At 43.8% G+C, this 14879-nt stretch overlaps 1 long non-coding RNA gene across 1 annotated transcript; it reads right to left on the bottom strand.

The window, feature by feature from the left end:
* Nucleotides 1-3078: 3078 nt before the first annotated feature.
* On the bottom strand, nt 3079-10617 carry LOC132821642 (uncharacterized). The gene is made up of 3 exons (XR_009645343.1): nt 10553-10617; nt 7436-8023; nt 3079-3415 (listed from the first exon to the last, which is right to left on the bottom strand). It is a non-coding gene; the product is annotated as an uncharacterized LOC132821642 (long non-coding RNA).
* Between the last annotated feature and the right edge of the window lie 4262 nt (nt 10618-14879).

Raw genomic sequence — 14879 nt, 5'->3', positions numbered from 1 at the left:
GGTTTGTGCAATTAGTCCAGGCTGACACTCCAATGGCACTGAGGGAAGGCCTTCTTTTGGATGAGGAAACCATGATACAGAGAGAGTTGGAGTACATCAGCCTTACTGGTCCAGAAAATAATCCAGTGGCACCAATTTTCTCAATTTCTTTCAGTGTTTCATTCAGTGAGATTCATATTGGATTGTCCACCATGACCCCTGTCAGTTTTTCTCAAGCAATCATCATTAATGATGCAACCAATCTCCCTGACATCCATCCCATGGAGTCAGGTGATGGGAGAAGTGGAAATTCTCCCAGCTTCTGGGACTTTGCCAGCATTTGGAACCACATCAGTTCCTGCAAGCTGGGAAGGGCCCCTCACTCTGTGGTTCTGCCTCATTATTACAGAGGGAAGTGAAAGGGAAGCTCACACCCCATTTCACTGACAGGGATTGGGAGGTGCTGGTAGACAGTGCTTTCTCCTGCTGACGTCCACTCACCACAGACATGATCAGTCTGGATGTAGTTGGAGGTCTAGGGCAGTGCAGTCTCTCAGGTTGAATGCAATGTCTGGGAGTGCAGACAAAGCTGAATGATCTTCTGTACTTTGCAAGGATAAGGACATATTTTGTCTCTGCTACCACACTATCACAGGGCTACCACTTACCTTAAATATGTCACTGCATACGTCCCTCATCAGGGCTCGTGGATCACCACGCTAACTATTGTAAGGCTCATTTTCCCCTCAATAGCTCCCACCTACCATATTGTTCCAAACTATTAGCCTTTCCTGCTATCTGTGCTTCCTACTGTCTCACCGGGGAGACTGCAACACCTCTCCTAGCCCAGCATCACAACTAACTGTCTTCTCATTCACTTCCATGGTACTAAATACCTCCCTTTGTCTCAAAGCAGAGGAAAGCAAAGTTTCATAACCAGGTAGAAAAGGTGAAAATTCATTATGGATGATGGAAATAAGGTTCATTTGAGGGAAAGAGTTACTTGAGTTGGCTGACAGAGACCATGATCACTCCTATAGGGGTGTGGAGACTTCCATGCTCTTTCATTGCAGCAGTACCAACCCATTCTTAATCTGCGCAAACCTTCATCCCTTTTACACAACTCATTCCCTCTCAGGCCTAGTGACAAAATGTGAACATCTGCCAAGTGAACCAGTGCTAGGGAACTTCAGTTCCACATCCAGTTCCACTGGCAATGCTTTCACCTGTACTGAGGCTGGTACCTCAGTGGGTACTCTATCTGGAATCAGGAGAAGAGTCAGGTCAGTCCATTCTGACAGCTCTCTGTGGCTGGTTGAGGAAGACCCCAGTAGAAGACATCAGGACTGCACTAAGATAAATGGGGAGGGAAAGGAAGACAATAACTTACAAGAGACACATAGATGTACAGATGATACAGCATTATCGATAACCTTGCATTTCTATACATATATGCTAATAAGATGCTTGCTCTGGTGATTTTAATGCTGTCAGACCTGATGACATTATACCCATTTGAGAGAAAGTGACCTTTTCCGACATCGCAAGGGTGAATGAAGGTTGAGGAAGACCCCAGTAGAAGACATCAGGACTGCACTAAGATAAATGGGGAGGGAAAGGAAGACAATAACTTACAAGAGACACATAGATGTACAGATGATACAGCATTATCGATAACCTTGCATTTCTATACATATATGCTAATAAGATGCTTGCTCTGGTGATTTTAATGCTGTCAGACCTGATGACATTATACCCATTTGAGAGAAAGTGACCTTTTCCGACATCGCAAGGGTGAATGAAGTTTCAATGGCCAAACATTGCTCATTGTTCTTCAGCTGCTGATTCCTCTCATGATGATAGCATCAGATTGGATCCTTGATCCACTGTGTTGATAAGCATCATCTCAAAAACTAGTGAATGATGGTTTGACTAGTCATGTCTACCGACAAGTACATTCATTTCCAAGTATTAGGATACAGAAAAGACTTATAAGGATCTTACCAAAACTAGAGGGTTTGAGTTATAAGGAGAGGCTTATGCAGATTAAGAATGGGTTGGCACTGGTGTACTGAGAGGCTGTGCAGAACAGCATGATCAGCCCAGGGAGGTCTCATGAAATGTAAGAGGCTGAGCGGTGCCCTCATAGATGTTTATAAAGCATGAGGGGTATAGATAAAGTGAATAACCAAGCTCTTTTTCCCAGGGTAGAGGAGTCCAAAATAGGTTTAAGGTGAGAGGGGAAAGATTTAAAAGGCATCTAAGGGGCAACTTTTTCACACAAAGGGTGGTGTGTTTTTTGAACGAGATGCCAAAGGAAGTGGTAGAGGTGGGTACATGGATAGGAAAAGTTTAGGGGGATATGGGCTAAAAGCAGGCAACTGGGATTAGTTCAGTTTGGGAAAGCTGGCCAGCAGGGACAAGTTGGCCTGAAGGGTCTGATTCCATGCCGTATGGCTCTATTACTCTATTACCGGGTTTCATTATTCTTATTTTTTCCCCTCTGTTTTACATTAGCGTGATCAACATTGAGGCCAGAAGCAATGTGCAAGGATTGGGATCGGTCCTGTCCTGGTTAGATTACCCAGTTTGTGAGTAAGAGCACAGAATCTGTGATGATTCAAGTTTTTTAAGGATCATTCCAGGCTGGGAGATGTACAATAGGGAGTTATCATGTCCACTATCTCTCGTAGTGCAATGGCCTATCAAGAGAAGCATCTCAAAGCATAGTCTCCCTCAGATTAAACATTGTTCTACAGGCTTCTAAAGCTTTTCTGCAATACATAACAGTCTACCTAAAATCTGAATCAGGTAGCCGATGATAAGGGAAGATGAACCAATGGTAATAAGGAACTGTTTCAGGATTGTTCCCAACCTGCAGCCTAACTTGAGAAATTGCACAATACCTGGAGATCATCTGCTGCCTGAAGCCATTAAAAACTACCCAAACACAAAGCCCGTACAACATTAGGGACATACCTCACTGCCTGCTGCTATCTCTTAAATAGTAAGGAGGAGGATCTCCAAAATTTAGGTACTTCAGGATTCACCAAAGCTATATGCAGCTATATGAGTAATAAAAGATTTATTCAGCAACAAATAGCTCAAGAAGTACAGAAATAACCAGGTCCCTGTGGTCTATGATCTGTCCAGGGGCTGCTTGTCAGATAATCACAGGAAGTAACACAACGAAAGGGAGTCCAGACCCAGCTCATTCCTGTTGGCTTCTTGGTGTTCGACAGTGCACAGCCTCTTCATGGTCTCTTTGATGTCTCACCCATTATCCTGATCTTCATCCTCAATTCATCATCAGAAAATTACTGTCGATCTCTCTTTCCCCTGTATCAAGGTCATCTTCCATTAGTAGCTGCAGGTGTGACGGGTGCAGTGTACCACATAGACATGGGCCATCCTTTCTGAGCCATACTGCAAGATCCTGAAACACATCATGAAAATCGTTAGTTGTTTCCACTCTGGCCTGAGTGGAAACATGGTCACTTAGCATCTCCATATTGCAGCAGACTGAGGGCTTTGTAAAGATGTCGTGAACACTACTGGGAAGAGGTAGCCTTTGTCTCCCAGTAGCTATCCCATTGGGACCTGGGGATCTTTGAAGGGGGCAGGGACCCGTGATTTTTCTAGAATGTGCACATCTCCAAGTTCTGATATCAATGGGTAAGAAGGAGTCCAGCAATGAAGCCTTTCTTTCAGACAAATTCTGCAAGTTTGAGATGGGGCACTCTCAAATCAATATGTCTGCACCGCAGTGCACCTGGGAAAATTCAACAATGGTGGAGAATCTCACTGTTCTGACTGTTAGTCACAGGGGAAGTCTCTGAACTGTCACAGTCTTTAGGAAATGGTGTCAGTGATATCCTGGATACATTTCATGTTGAGGATTGGGAGATGCTACACAATTCCCAATTGCTCCTTGAAACCATTCATTGGCAAACAAATTCAGGGCAAATATAACCTTGAAGGGCACTGGGATGGATAGCCAAGCATTCCTACTCCAGCAGATGGCACCATGCACTGACGACATCCCGGGACACCCTTTGTCTCTGGCTTTACCAGGGCTGTAGATAAGGAAACTGCCAAGACTACAACTTCAGACCACAAAGAGATTTGCTGAGAATTTGCTGTAATCTGTGCTATTTTAGAAAATTGGAAACTTTTGATCTGTGGATGACTGTGGATTCAAATTCAGCATCTATATGGACACACACCCTGGAAATTCACACCTGGACAGAATTAGGGAAATTTCAAACAGAGGAATAAGGAAGAGAGGGAAGGAACCATCTCCTGTAAGTATGTTTCTCCTTAACCCTTCCAGGAATATATCTTTTAAAAAATGATAAAAGTAAACGTCAACCTTGGTTTGTGTGTGGTCCATGGCCTGACATTTTATTGTGTAGATTATTGTACTGTGAAAGTGTGATAGCCCCCAGAAGGCTCATTGGGAATCACTGATTAATCTCCTTGTGGAGCACATCGAACATGGGTGTTGCTGACTGGGCCAGCATTTATTGCCTGTCCCTAGTTGCCCTTGAGAAGTGGTGAGCTGACTTCTTGAACCACTACAATCTGCATGCTATAGGTAGACCCACAATACCCTCAGGAACTGAATTACAGGATTTTTACCCAGCAACACTGAAGCAATGGCAATATATTTCCAAGTCAGGATGGTGAGTGGTGTGGGGGGGACTTACAGGTGGTGGTGTTCCCATATATCGGCTGCCACTGTGTTTCTAGATGGAGTTGTGGGTTTCTGCAGTACATCTTGAGGGTAGCATGCATTTGCTGTTACTGAGCATTGGTGTCAGAGGGAATGGATGTTGATAGATGTTGTGTCCATTAAGTGGGCTGCTTTTCCCTGAATGATGTCAAGCTTCTTGAGTGTAGTCGGGGCTGAACTGATCCAGGCAAGTGGGGAGTATTCCATCATGCTTCTGACTTATACCTTGTTGATGGTGGACAGGATTTTGGTGGGGGCAGGGTGGGGCCAAGACATGAGTTACTCACTGCAGTCTTCCTCACCTCTAACCTACTCTTGTAACCATTGTCTTTATGTAATGCGTCCAGTTGAGTTTCTGGTCAATGGTAACCCTCAGAATGTTAATAGTAGGGCATTTAGTTATGGTAACATTAAATATCAAGGGGTACTAGTTAGATTGTCTGTGATTGGAGGTAGTCATTTCCTGGCATTTGTGTGGCATGAATATCTCTTCCCACCTTTCAGATCAAGCCTGGATATTGTCCACATCTTGCTATGTTTGAACATGGAATGTTTTAGTATCTGAGGAGTTGTGAATGGTGCTGAACATGGTGCAATCATTGGCAAATATCCCTATTTCTGACCATATGATGGAAGGAAGGTGAAAATGGTTGGGCCTAGAATACTACCCTGAGGAACTCCTGCAGAGATGTCCTGGAGCTGAGGTGACTGACCTCCAACATCCACAACTATCTTCCTGTGTATCGGGTCTGATTCTTACTGCCAGAGATTTTTCCTCTGATTGCCACTGATTTCAGGAGCTAGGGCTCCTTGATGGCACACTCGGTCAAATGTGGCCTTGACCTTAAGGGCTGTCACTCTCACCTTACCTCTGAAACTCAGTTCTGTTGTTCATGTTGCAACCAAGGCTGTAATGAGGTCAGGAGCTGAGTGGCCCTGGCGGAAACTAAACCGGGCATCACTGAGCAGGTTATTGTTGAGCAGGTGCTGCTTGATAGCACTGTTGATGTCATATTCCTTCACTTTACTGATTGTTGGGGGGTAGATTGTCGAGGCATTAACTAGCTGGGTTGGATTTGTCCTGCTTTTGTCATACAGGACATACCTGGGCAATTTTCCCATGGTAACCTTGGCTCCTTTATTAAAGGGAGTGGCCTGCCCAGCTTGAACTCATCACATGGACCTTTTATAAAGCAGACCCATGAGCAGTGGCTCTATTTTGGTGTTCAACAATAAATTATGTTCCTTTTCCATTGCACTTCCTGAGTTATTACAAAAGATCACAGCTTGAGAACAGCCTTTAAATACACATGCATGGCAGATGAATAAAGATTTGTCACTTGAGTGCTCCCAGCCAGCCACTATTGTATATAACCCAGACAGAAGTAGACTGTTCAATTACCAGCGTCAACACGATGAGTAATTTCCCATGTAATGGCCATAGTATTCTAAAATAGTGTAAAGGATAAAGTTAACAGTGTGGTTAGATGCCATTGAAAGTGATCATTTAGCCATGATCATATTGAAGGGTAAAACAAACTCGTTGGACTGAATGGCCCACTGCTGTTCCTATTTCCTGATAATGGTGTTGGGCAGTGGGTGGGATTTTGTTTTGCCATGAATGTCAAAATCTTTCAAATTCTGTTAAATTGCAGATAGAATGTCTTTTTTTATTTTGGTTTTCTTTCTTCTGTGAAATAAACTTCTGTTTTATAGTTAAAATCAGAAGCTTAAAATCACAGCAGATCAGACAGCATCCACGGAGAGAGAGCTAAATTGCCCATTGTGTTAGGTACATTAGTCAGAGAGAGATGGGAGTGGTTGGGCTGAAGGGCCTCTTTCCACGCTGTAGAGAAGTTAATCTGAAGGAAAGAGGCATCAGGAAAATTAATAGCTGTGAAAATGGTGGCAGTAGTGTCAAAAGAATTTTTTTTTTGAATTTTACAAAAAAAGGAGAGATGTCTGATGACAGTCTTGAAAATTAATTTTTGAAGCTTGATAAGGAGTATTAAATTACTGAGGTCCTGAGTATATGGGGTTCCAAACTAGCCTCATTATACAGAGGGTTTTTTTTTTAGCAAGACTGAATGGTGAAAAGCCTTTATAATCGGTTGTTAATGCAGTTGTCAAAGCAGCTTCCAAATTGTCAAAGGCATTCATGCATCCATTTAAATTATCACCTTTCCTTTCACGAGTTCAACAGTGGAACCACAATGATGCTGATGCATCTGTCCATGACAGTATCATTAAGAGTGACCACTGTACACTATTTGTGGAGACAAAGTCCTGTCTTCACATTGAGAATACTTTCCATCACGTTGTGTGGCACTATCACCATGTTAAATGAGGCAGATTTCAAACAGATCTTGACAACTCAAGACCTGGCCTCCATGAGGTACTGTGGGTCACCATCACCACAGAATTGAATTCCAGCACAATCTGCAACCTCATGGCCCAGCATATCGCCCACTCAACCACAACCATCAAGGCAGGGATTATTCCTCGTTCAATGGAGAGTGCAGGAGGGCACGCCAAGGCCAGTACCAGGCATTCCTAAACATGAGGTGTTAACCTGGTGAACCAAAGCATGTGTACCAAGCAAAATAAGCAGCAATGACAAAAAAGTGAAATAATTCCACAACCAATATATCAGATCTAAGCTTTGCAGTTCTGCCACATCCTGTTTGAATGGTGGGGATGGAGGGCAATTAAACAACTTACTGTAATAGGAGACTCGACAAATGTCCCTGTCTTCAATGATGGGAGAATCCAGCACATCAGTGCTAAAGATAAGCATTCACAGCAAACTTCAGCCAGAAGTGTTGAGTAGATGATCCATCTCAGCTTCCTCCAATGGTCCCAGCGTCAGAGATGCCAGTTGTCAACCAATTTGATTTACTTCATGTGACATCAAGAACTAGCTGAATGCACTGGATGTTGAGAAAGTTCATTACAAGACCTGTAAATGGAGTCCATGGCTGGGAGGTTGGCTTCCGTGATGGTCTGGGCTGTGAATACAGCTTTCTGTAGTTTCTTACATTCCTGAGCAGAGCAGTTCCCTTACCAGGCCGTTATGCACCCGGACAGTATGCTTTCAATGGTGCATCTGTAGAGGTTGGTGAGGGTCCTTATGGACATGCCAAATTTCCTGAGCCGCCTGGGGAAGAAGAAACATTGTTGTGTCTTCTTAACCACCGCATCTACCTGGCAGTCCAGGACAGGTTGTTGGTTAATGTTACTCTGAGGAACTTGATGCTCTCATCCTCTGCTCTGTTGATGTAGATGGGGGTGTGTTCTCCTCCTCTATTTCTGACGTCAATTATCAAAGAACAAAGAAGAAAGAAAATTTACAGCCCAGGAACAGTCCCTTCAGCCCTCTAAGCCTGAGCCGATCAAAATCTACTGTCTAAACCTATCGCCCAATTCCTAAGCACCTGTATCCCTCTGCTCCCCACCTACTCATGCATCTATCCAGACACACCTTAAATGAATCTACCATGCTTGCATCTACTACCTCTGCTGGCAATGTGTTCCAGACACCTACCATCCTCTGTGTAAAGTACTTGCAGCATATATTCTCCTTAAACTTTTCACCTCTCACCTTGAATATGTGACCTCTCATTATTGAATCCCTCACCCCGAGAAAAAGCTTATCTCTATCCACCCTGTCTATACCCTTTATGATTTTGTACACCTCAATCAGGACCCCTTCAATCTCTTTTTTTCTAATGAAAACAATCCTGACCTATTCAACCTTTCTTCATAGCTAGCACCTTCCATATCAGGCAACATCCTCATAAACCTTCTCTGCACCCTCTCCAAAGTGTCCACATCCTTTTGGTAATGTGGTGACCAGAACTGTACACTGTATTCTAAATCTGGCCGAACCAAAGTCTTGTACAATTTTAACATGACCTACCAGCTCTTATACTCAATACCCTGTCCGATGAAGGCAAGCATACCCTATGCTTTATTGACCATTCTATCCACCTATGCAGCCATCTTCAGGGTACAATGGACCTGAATTCCCAGATCTCTCTGCTCATCAGCTTTTCCCAAGGCTCTTCTGTTTACAGTATAGTTCACTCTAGAATTAGACTTCACCTCACATTTGCCTGGATTGAAATCTATCTGCCACTTCTCCATCCAACTCTCCAGTATTCTCCTGTATTCTTTGACAGTCCCCTATGCTTTCTGCTACTCCACCAATCTTAGTGTCATTTGCAAACTTACTGATCAGACCAACAATGCCCTCTTCCAGATCATTTATGTATATTACAACCAACAGAGGCCCCAGCACTGATCCCTGTGGAACACCATTGGTCACCTTTCTCCATTTCGAGAAACATCTCTATGACTCTATTACTCTATGATGTGGAGGTGCTGGTGTTGGACTGGGGTGGACATTCTATTGGAAATCGCACATCACCAGGTTATAGTCCAACAGGTTTATCTGCAATCACAAGCTTTTGGAACACTGTCTTCGCCTGATGAAGGAGCAGTGCTCTAAAAGCTTGTGATTTCAAATAAACCTGTTGGACTAGAACCTGGTATCATGTGATTTCTGACAATGGAAACTCATTGTTGGAGGTCAGTCACCACAACTCCAAGAGATCTCTGCAGATGTTTGTCAGGGTAATGTCCTTGGCCCTACAGTCTTCAGCTGCTTCATCAATGAACTTTCCTCTATTCAGCTTCATACACTCAGACATCACTTAGAGATCAAATCCAGAGTGAGACACAGCCTAAGTGAGTATATACTTCAGGGAATTTGGGGGCAGCTTGGGAATTCAATGCAGATGGGAAGAGGTGCTTTTTGCTTGTTTTGTTTGGTTCATAGATTGTAATTTTTTTTAAAAACAGGACACATTGAAGCCCAGGATCATGGGCTGATCACAAAACTGTAACTTTACAGGTAAATGGGAAGATCATTGGTTGGTGATAAATACGAATTTGCCTATTATAGGATACTTTAAGGATGAAAGTTGTGACGATGCTGCCCCTTTAACCAGGTTTTATTGTCCTTGGATTATTTTCAAGTGGGGTTGTAAAGGCAGTGGTGCTGAAATGGCTGACCAAAACTGCCTCAGTCAACAAAAACATTGGCACAACGAAAGAGGAGTGGCCAGTTCTCCCACTTCAGGGTTTTTTTTATAGTTCAGTTTTTGCAAGGAGTCAGAAAAACTGCCGGGAAGCTAGAGGAGCAGCTACAGTGAAAAGAGGTCACACACTTCAATAGAGGGCTTGCCTGGACTTCGTCTCTGAAATCTCTCCAGCCTGTTAAGCCCCTGTGTTTGAATTTACCTTTTGCCAAGGGGTGTGTTTCTGGGATGTTGCGGGGTTTGGAACAGCTCCTTCATTAAGTTGCGATAGAACAGTTGGGTTTTCAAATAGTTAAGTTATTCTAAATTCTACTTCCTTTTGTTCGTGTTTCAACATAAATAATTTCTGTTTTGTTTAAAGCTGAGTGGTTTGAGCAGCTGCATCACTCCACTTCACATCTGCCTTTAATATAAGAAAATGTAGAGTCTGGGCTTCCTTATTAAAACATGTTGAGGGGATCTGGCCTGGTCCATAACAAGGTAAATCGGGGAAAAATGTATAGGCTACAAGCAAAAGGACCAGTACAAATTTTTAAAAATTAAATTAAACAATTTAAATTGGAGATGCCTGGCCAGGGGAAATGTCCCTGCACGATGTGGGAGCAGGTGGACCCTATTGTGGTTCTGAGTGACTACCTGCAGCAAGTGTTGGTTACTTGAGGAACTCTGACTTAGAGTTGATAAGCTGGAGTCTGAGTTTCAAACACTGTGCTACATAAGGGCACAGGAGAGTTACCTGGACACTGTTTAAGGAGGCAGTCCCACCCCTTAGATTAACCACTTTGAATTCACTCAATGCTCAGGTCAGGAGGGTGTGACTGTGAGCAAGGCAGGTGCCGAGATCCAGAAGGTAGTGCTGACGGAGCCATAGCCCTTGAGTTTATCGAACAGGTTGAAGATTCTCACTCCCTATGTGGGTGATTGTCAGAGCTTTAGGGAGGACATGCAAACTGACCATAGTGCCATGGTACAGGGAGGCAATCAGGAGCAGGGAGAAAAGAGAAATGCCATTGTAATTGGGGATAGTATGGACAAGAGAGACTGCTCTTGGTGGCCAGGATCAAGAATCCTGAAGGCTGTGTTGCCTGCCTGATGCCCAGGCTCAGGATATCTCATCTGGCCTGTAGAAGTATTTGAGGTGGTAGGGGAAAGAACCAGTTGTTGAGTTCCATGTAGGTATCAATGATATAGATAGAAAGAGGAAAGAGGTTCTGCTGAGGGAATATGAGCAGCTAGAGGCTAAATTAGAAAGCAGGGCCAAGAGGTAGTAACCTCCATCTAACGACCTGACCCACAAGCTAATTGGCACAGAGTCAACTAGATTAGAGGTAAATGCATGGCTCAAAGATTGGTGTGGGAGAAACAGATTTGAATTTGTGGGACATTGACACCAGTGCTGGAGTAGGAGGGAGCTGTTCCAATGGGATGGTCATGCTGGGACCACAGTCCTGGTGAATCGCACAAAGCAAGACAATGGATAGGGCTTTAAACTAAATCGTCAGCAAAGGGCAGCGCTGATATGAATGGCATGAAAAATTATGGAAAAAAGTTAAATGTGGGGAGGGCTCAGCAGAGTCTAGATTTTCTAGAATAAGTAGGGTCATACAGTCATACAGATGTACAGCATGGAAACAGACCCATTGGTCCAACCCATCCATGCCGACCAGACATCCCAACCCAATCTAGTCCCACCTGCCAGCACCCAGCCCATATCCCGACCCCAGGAAAAAAAACTTTGTTGATTTATCCTATCCATGCACTTATCTCCAAAAACATATAATCAAGAAAGAATTCACTACACTCAGTACTGCAGCTTTTCTCTTGGACAGACTTAAAACAACAATTAACTTATCTGATTCTGTGTTGTGAACTTCGCCCAACAGGTCCTCCAAGATTAGTTGTGAATTTCATTGTTTGTTAATTTTCCCGGATGCACTCCGATGTCCAGTGATACACGAATTCAAACAGCAAAGGCAGTAACTGTGCAGGTTCTCTCTCACTCTCTCTCGTGCACTGTCCTCACCATGCGCTTCCTTTGTCTGTTTTTCTCCCTTTTAAAACTGCTGTTGTTTTGACTTTTTTTTCCCAAAGTTCCAAAACAATGCAACAGCGTATAAAACAGTAACTGCTGCTCCTGGAATTCGAGGAAATCACCTCTAACACCTAAAATACCTCAAAAAAAGGAGCAGCTCTGAAAGTAAAAGGAAAGAGAGTAGAGAAAGGGTCAGGAATCCAAATTCTGGCACAGCAGACGATGGGACAACCATGGGGGTGAGGTCATCAACATAGGACTGAGGGAGTTGTACTGAAATGCACACAATATACAAAGCAAGGTAAATGAGCTTGCAGCACACATTTAAATAGGTGTGTATGATGTTGTGGGTATCACAGAGACATGACTGAAAGGGGATCAGGGCTGGAACCTAAATATCTAAGGGTACACATCCTAGCGAAAGGACAGGCAGATAGGCAGATGGGGGTGGGACTGCCTTATTTGTAAGAAATCAAATAAACTCAAGAGCTAGAAGTGATCTATGCTCAGACGGAATCAAATCTGTGTGGGTAGTGTTGAGGCATGCAAAAGAAACAACCTCCCTGATAAGAATTAGGTGCAGGCCTCCAAGCAGTAGTCAGGATGTGGTGAAGAAAATAAATCAAGAGATAGAAAAGGCATGCAAGCAAGGCACGATTCCAATAATTATGGGGAACCACAATACGCAGGTGATCCGGAAAAGCAGGTTAGTTTTGGATTCCAAGAAAAGGAATGTTCACAAGATTTAATTTAGATCAGTTTGTGGTAGAGTTCACTAGGCAACAGGAAATCCTAGATTTGGTGACAATACTGAGGCAGATTTGATTATGGAGCTGAAGGTGAAGGAACCCCTAGGGGGCACTGACAATAATACGAGAGCATTCACCCTGTGTGAGAAGGAGAAGCTGGTATCATTTGTAATGGTGTTTCAATTGAGTAAAGGTAACTACAGTGACGTGAGGATGGAGCTGATCAGAGTTGATTGGAAGGGGAGCCCAGCAGGGAGGACAGTGGAGTGGCAATGGCAGGGGTTCCTGGGGATAGTTCAGGAGGCACAGAAGAAATTCACTCCAAGGGAGAAGAAATATATGAAGGGGAGGGCAACCTTGGCTTACAAGGAAAGTCAGGGGCAGCATAGAATCAAAGGCAGAAAACATCCAATGGAATGAAGATTGGTGGGAATTCGTGGGTTTGGGAAGCCTTTACAAATCAGCAGACAACAACTGGAGAGGCACTGAGGGTGGAGAAGATGAAGTATGAGAGTACACTAGCTCGTAAAATAAAAGAAGATTGCAAAGATTTTTTTTAGCTATCTAAAACAAAGAGGCAAGTGTAGATGTTGGACCATGGGACAATGAGGATAAAGAAGTGGTAATGGGGAACAACAAAATGGTGCGGGATCTCAATAGGTTCTTTGCATCAGTTTTCACTGTGAAATACACCAGTACTATACCAGAACTTCAAATGAGTCAGGGGCAGAGATAAAAAGAGTGACCATCACTAAGCAGAATGTGCTGGGGAAGTTGAAAGTAGATAAATCACTCAAACAGATGGCCTATACCCCAGAGTTTTGCAGAAGATAGCTGGGGCGATTGTAGACGCATTGGTGGTGATCTTTCAGCAATCTCTGGAGTCAGGCATGGTGCCAAAGGATTGGAATATGGCTAATGTAATACCTCTGTGTAAGAAGGGAGACAGCCAGAAGATAGGAAACTATGGGCAGGTTAGCTTCAGAGTCCATTTTTAAGGATGAGATATTGGAATGCTTGGAAGTGCATGCCAAAAAAGGGCTGAGTCAGCACAGTCAGAGAGTCAGAGAGATGTACAGCATGGAAACAGACCCTTCAGTTCAACCCGTCCACGCCGACCAGATATCCCAACCCAATCTAGTCCCACCTGCCAGCACCTAGCCCATATCTCTCCGAACCCTTTCTATTCATGTACACATGCAGATGTCTTTTAAATGTTTCAATTGCACCAGCCTCCACCACATCCTTTGGCAGTTCATTCCATACACGTACCACCCCCTGTGTGAAAAAGTTGCCTCTGAGGTCTCTTTTATGTCTTTCCACTCTCACCCTCAACCTATGTCCTATAGTTCTGGACTCCCTGACCACAGGGAAAAGACTTTATTTATCCTATCCATGCCCCTCATAATTTTGTAAGCCTCTATAAGGTCACCCCTCAGCCTCTGACGCTGCAGGGAAAACAGCCCCAGCCTGTTCAGCCTCTCCCTGTAGCTCAGATCCTCCAACTCTGGCAACATCCCTGTAAATCTTTTCTGAACCCTTTCAAGTTTCACAACATCTTTCCGATAGGAAGGAGACCAGAATTGCACGCAATATTCCAACAGTGGTCTAACCAATGTCCAGTACAGCTGCAACATGACCTCCCAACTCCTGTACTCAATACTCCGACCAATAAAGGAAAGTGTACTAAACACCTTCGTCACTATCCTATCTACCTGTGAGTCTACTTTCAAGGAGCTATGAACCTGCACTCCAAGGTCTCTTTGTTCAGCAACATTCCTTAGGATCTTACCATTAAGGGTATACGTCCTGCTAAGATTTGCTTTCCCAAAATGCAGCACCTCGCATTTATCTGAATTAAGCTCCATCTGCCACTTCTCAGCCCATTGGCCCATCTGGATCCTGTTGTAATCTGAGGTAACCCTCTTCACTGTCCACTACACCTCCAATTTTGCTGTAATCTGCAAACTTACTAACTGTACCTCTTATGCTCACATCCAAATAATTTATGTAAATGACAAAAAGTAGAGGACCCAGCACCGATCCTTGTGGCACACCACTGGTCACAGGCCTCCAGTCTGAAAAACAACCCTCCACTACCACCCTCTGTCTTCTACCTTTGGGCCAGTTCCGTAAGAAATTGGCTAGTGCTGCCTGTATTCCATGAGATCTAACCTTGCTAATCAGTCTCCCATGGGGAACCTTGTTGAACGCCTTACTGACGTCCATATAGATCACATCTACTGCTCTGCCCTCATCAATCTTCTTTGTTACTGCTTCAA

The sequence above is a fragment of the Hemiscyllium ocellatum genome, chromosome 13 (genome assembly GCF_020745735.1).
Source record: "Hemiscyllium ocellatum isolate sHemOce1 chromosome 13, sHemOce1.pat.X.cur, whole genome shotgun sequence".
Lineage (NCBI taxonomy): Eukaryota > Metazoa > Chordata > Chondrichthyes > Orectolobiformes > Hemiscylliidae > Hemiscyllium > Hemiscyllium ocellatum.
The sequence above is the reverse complement of the archived record's forward strand: the minus strand, read 5'-3'. Positions and strand labels throughout refer to the sequence as shown.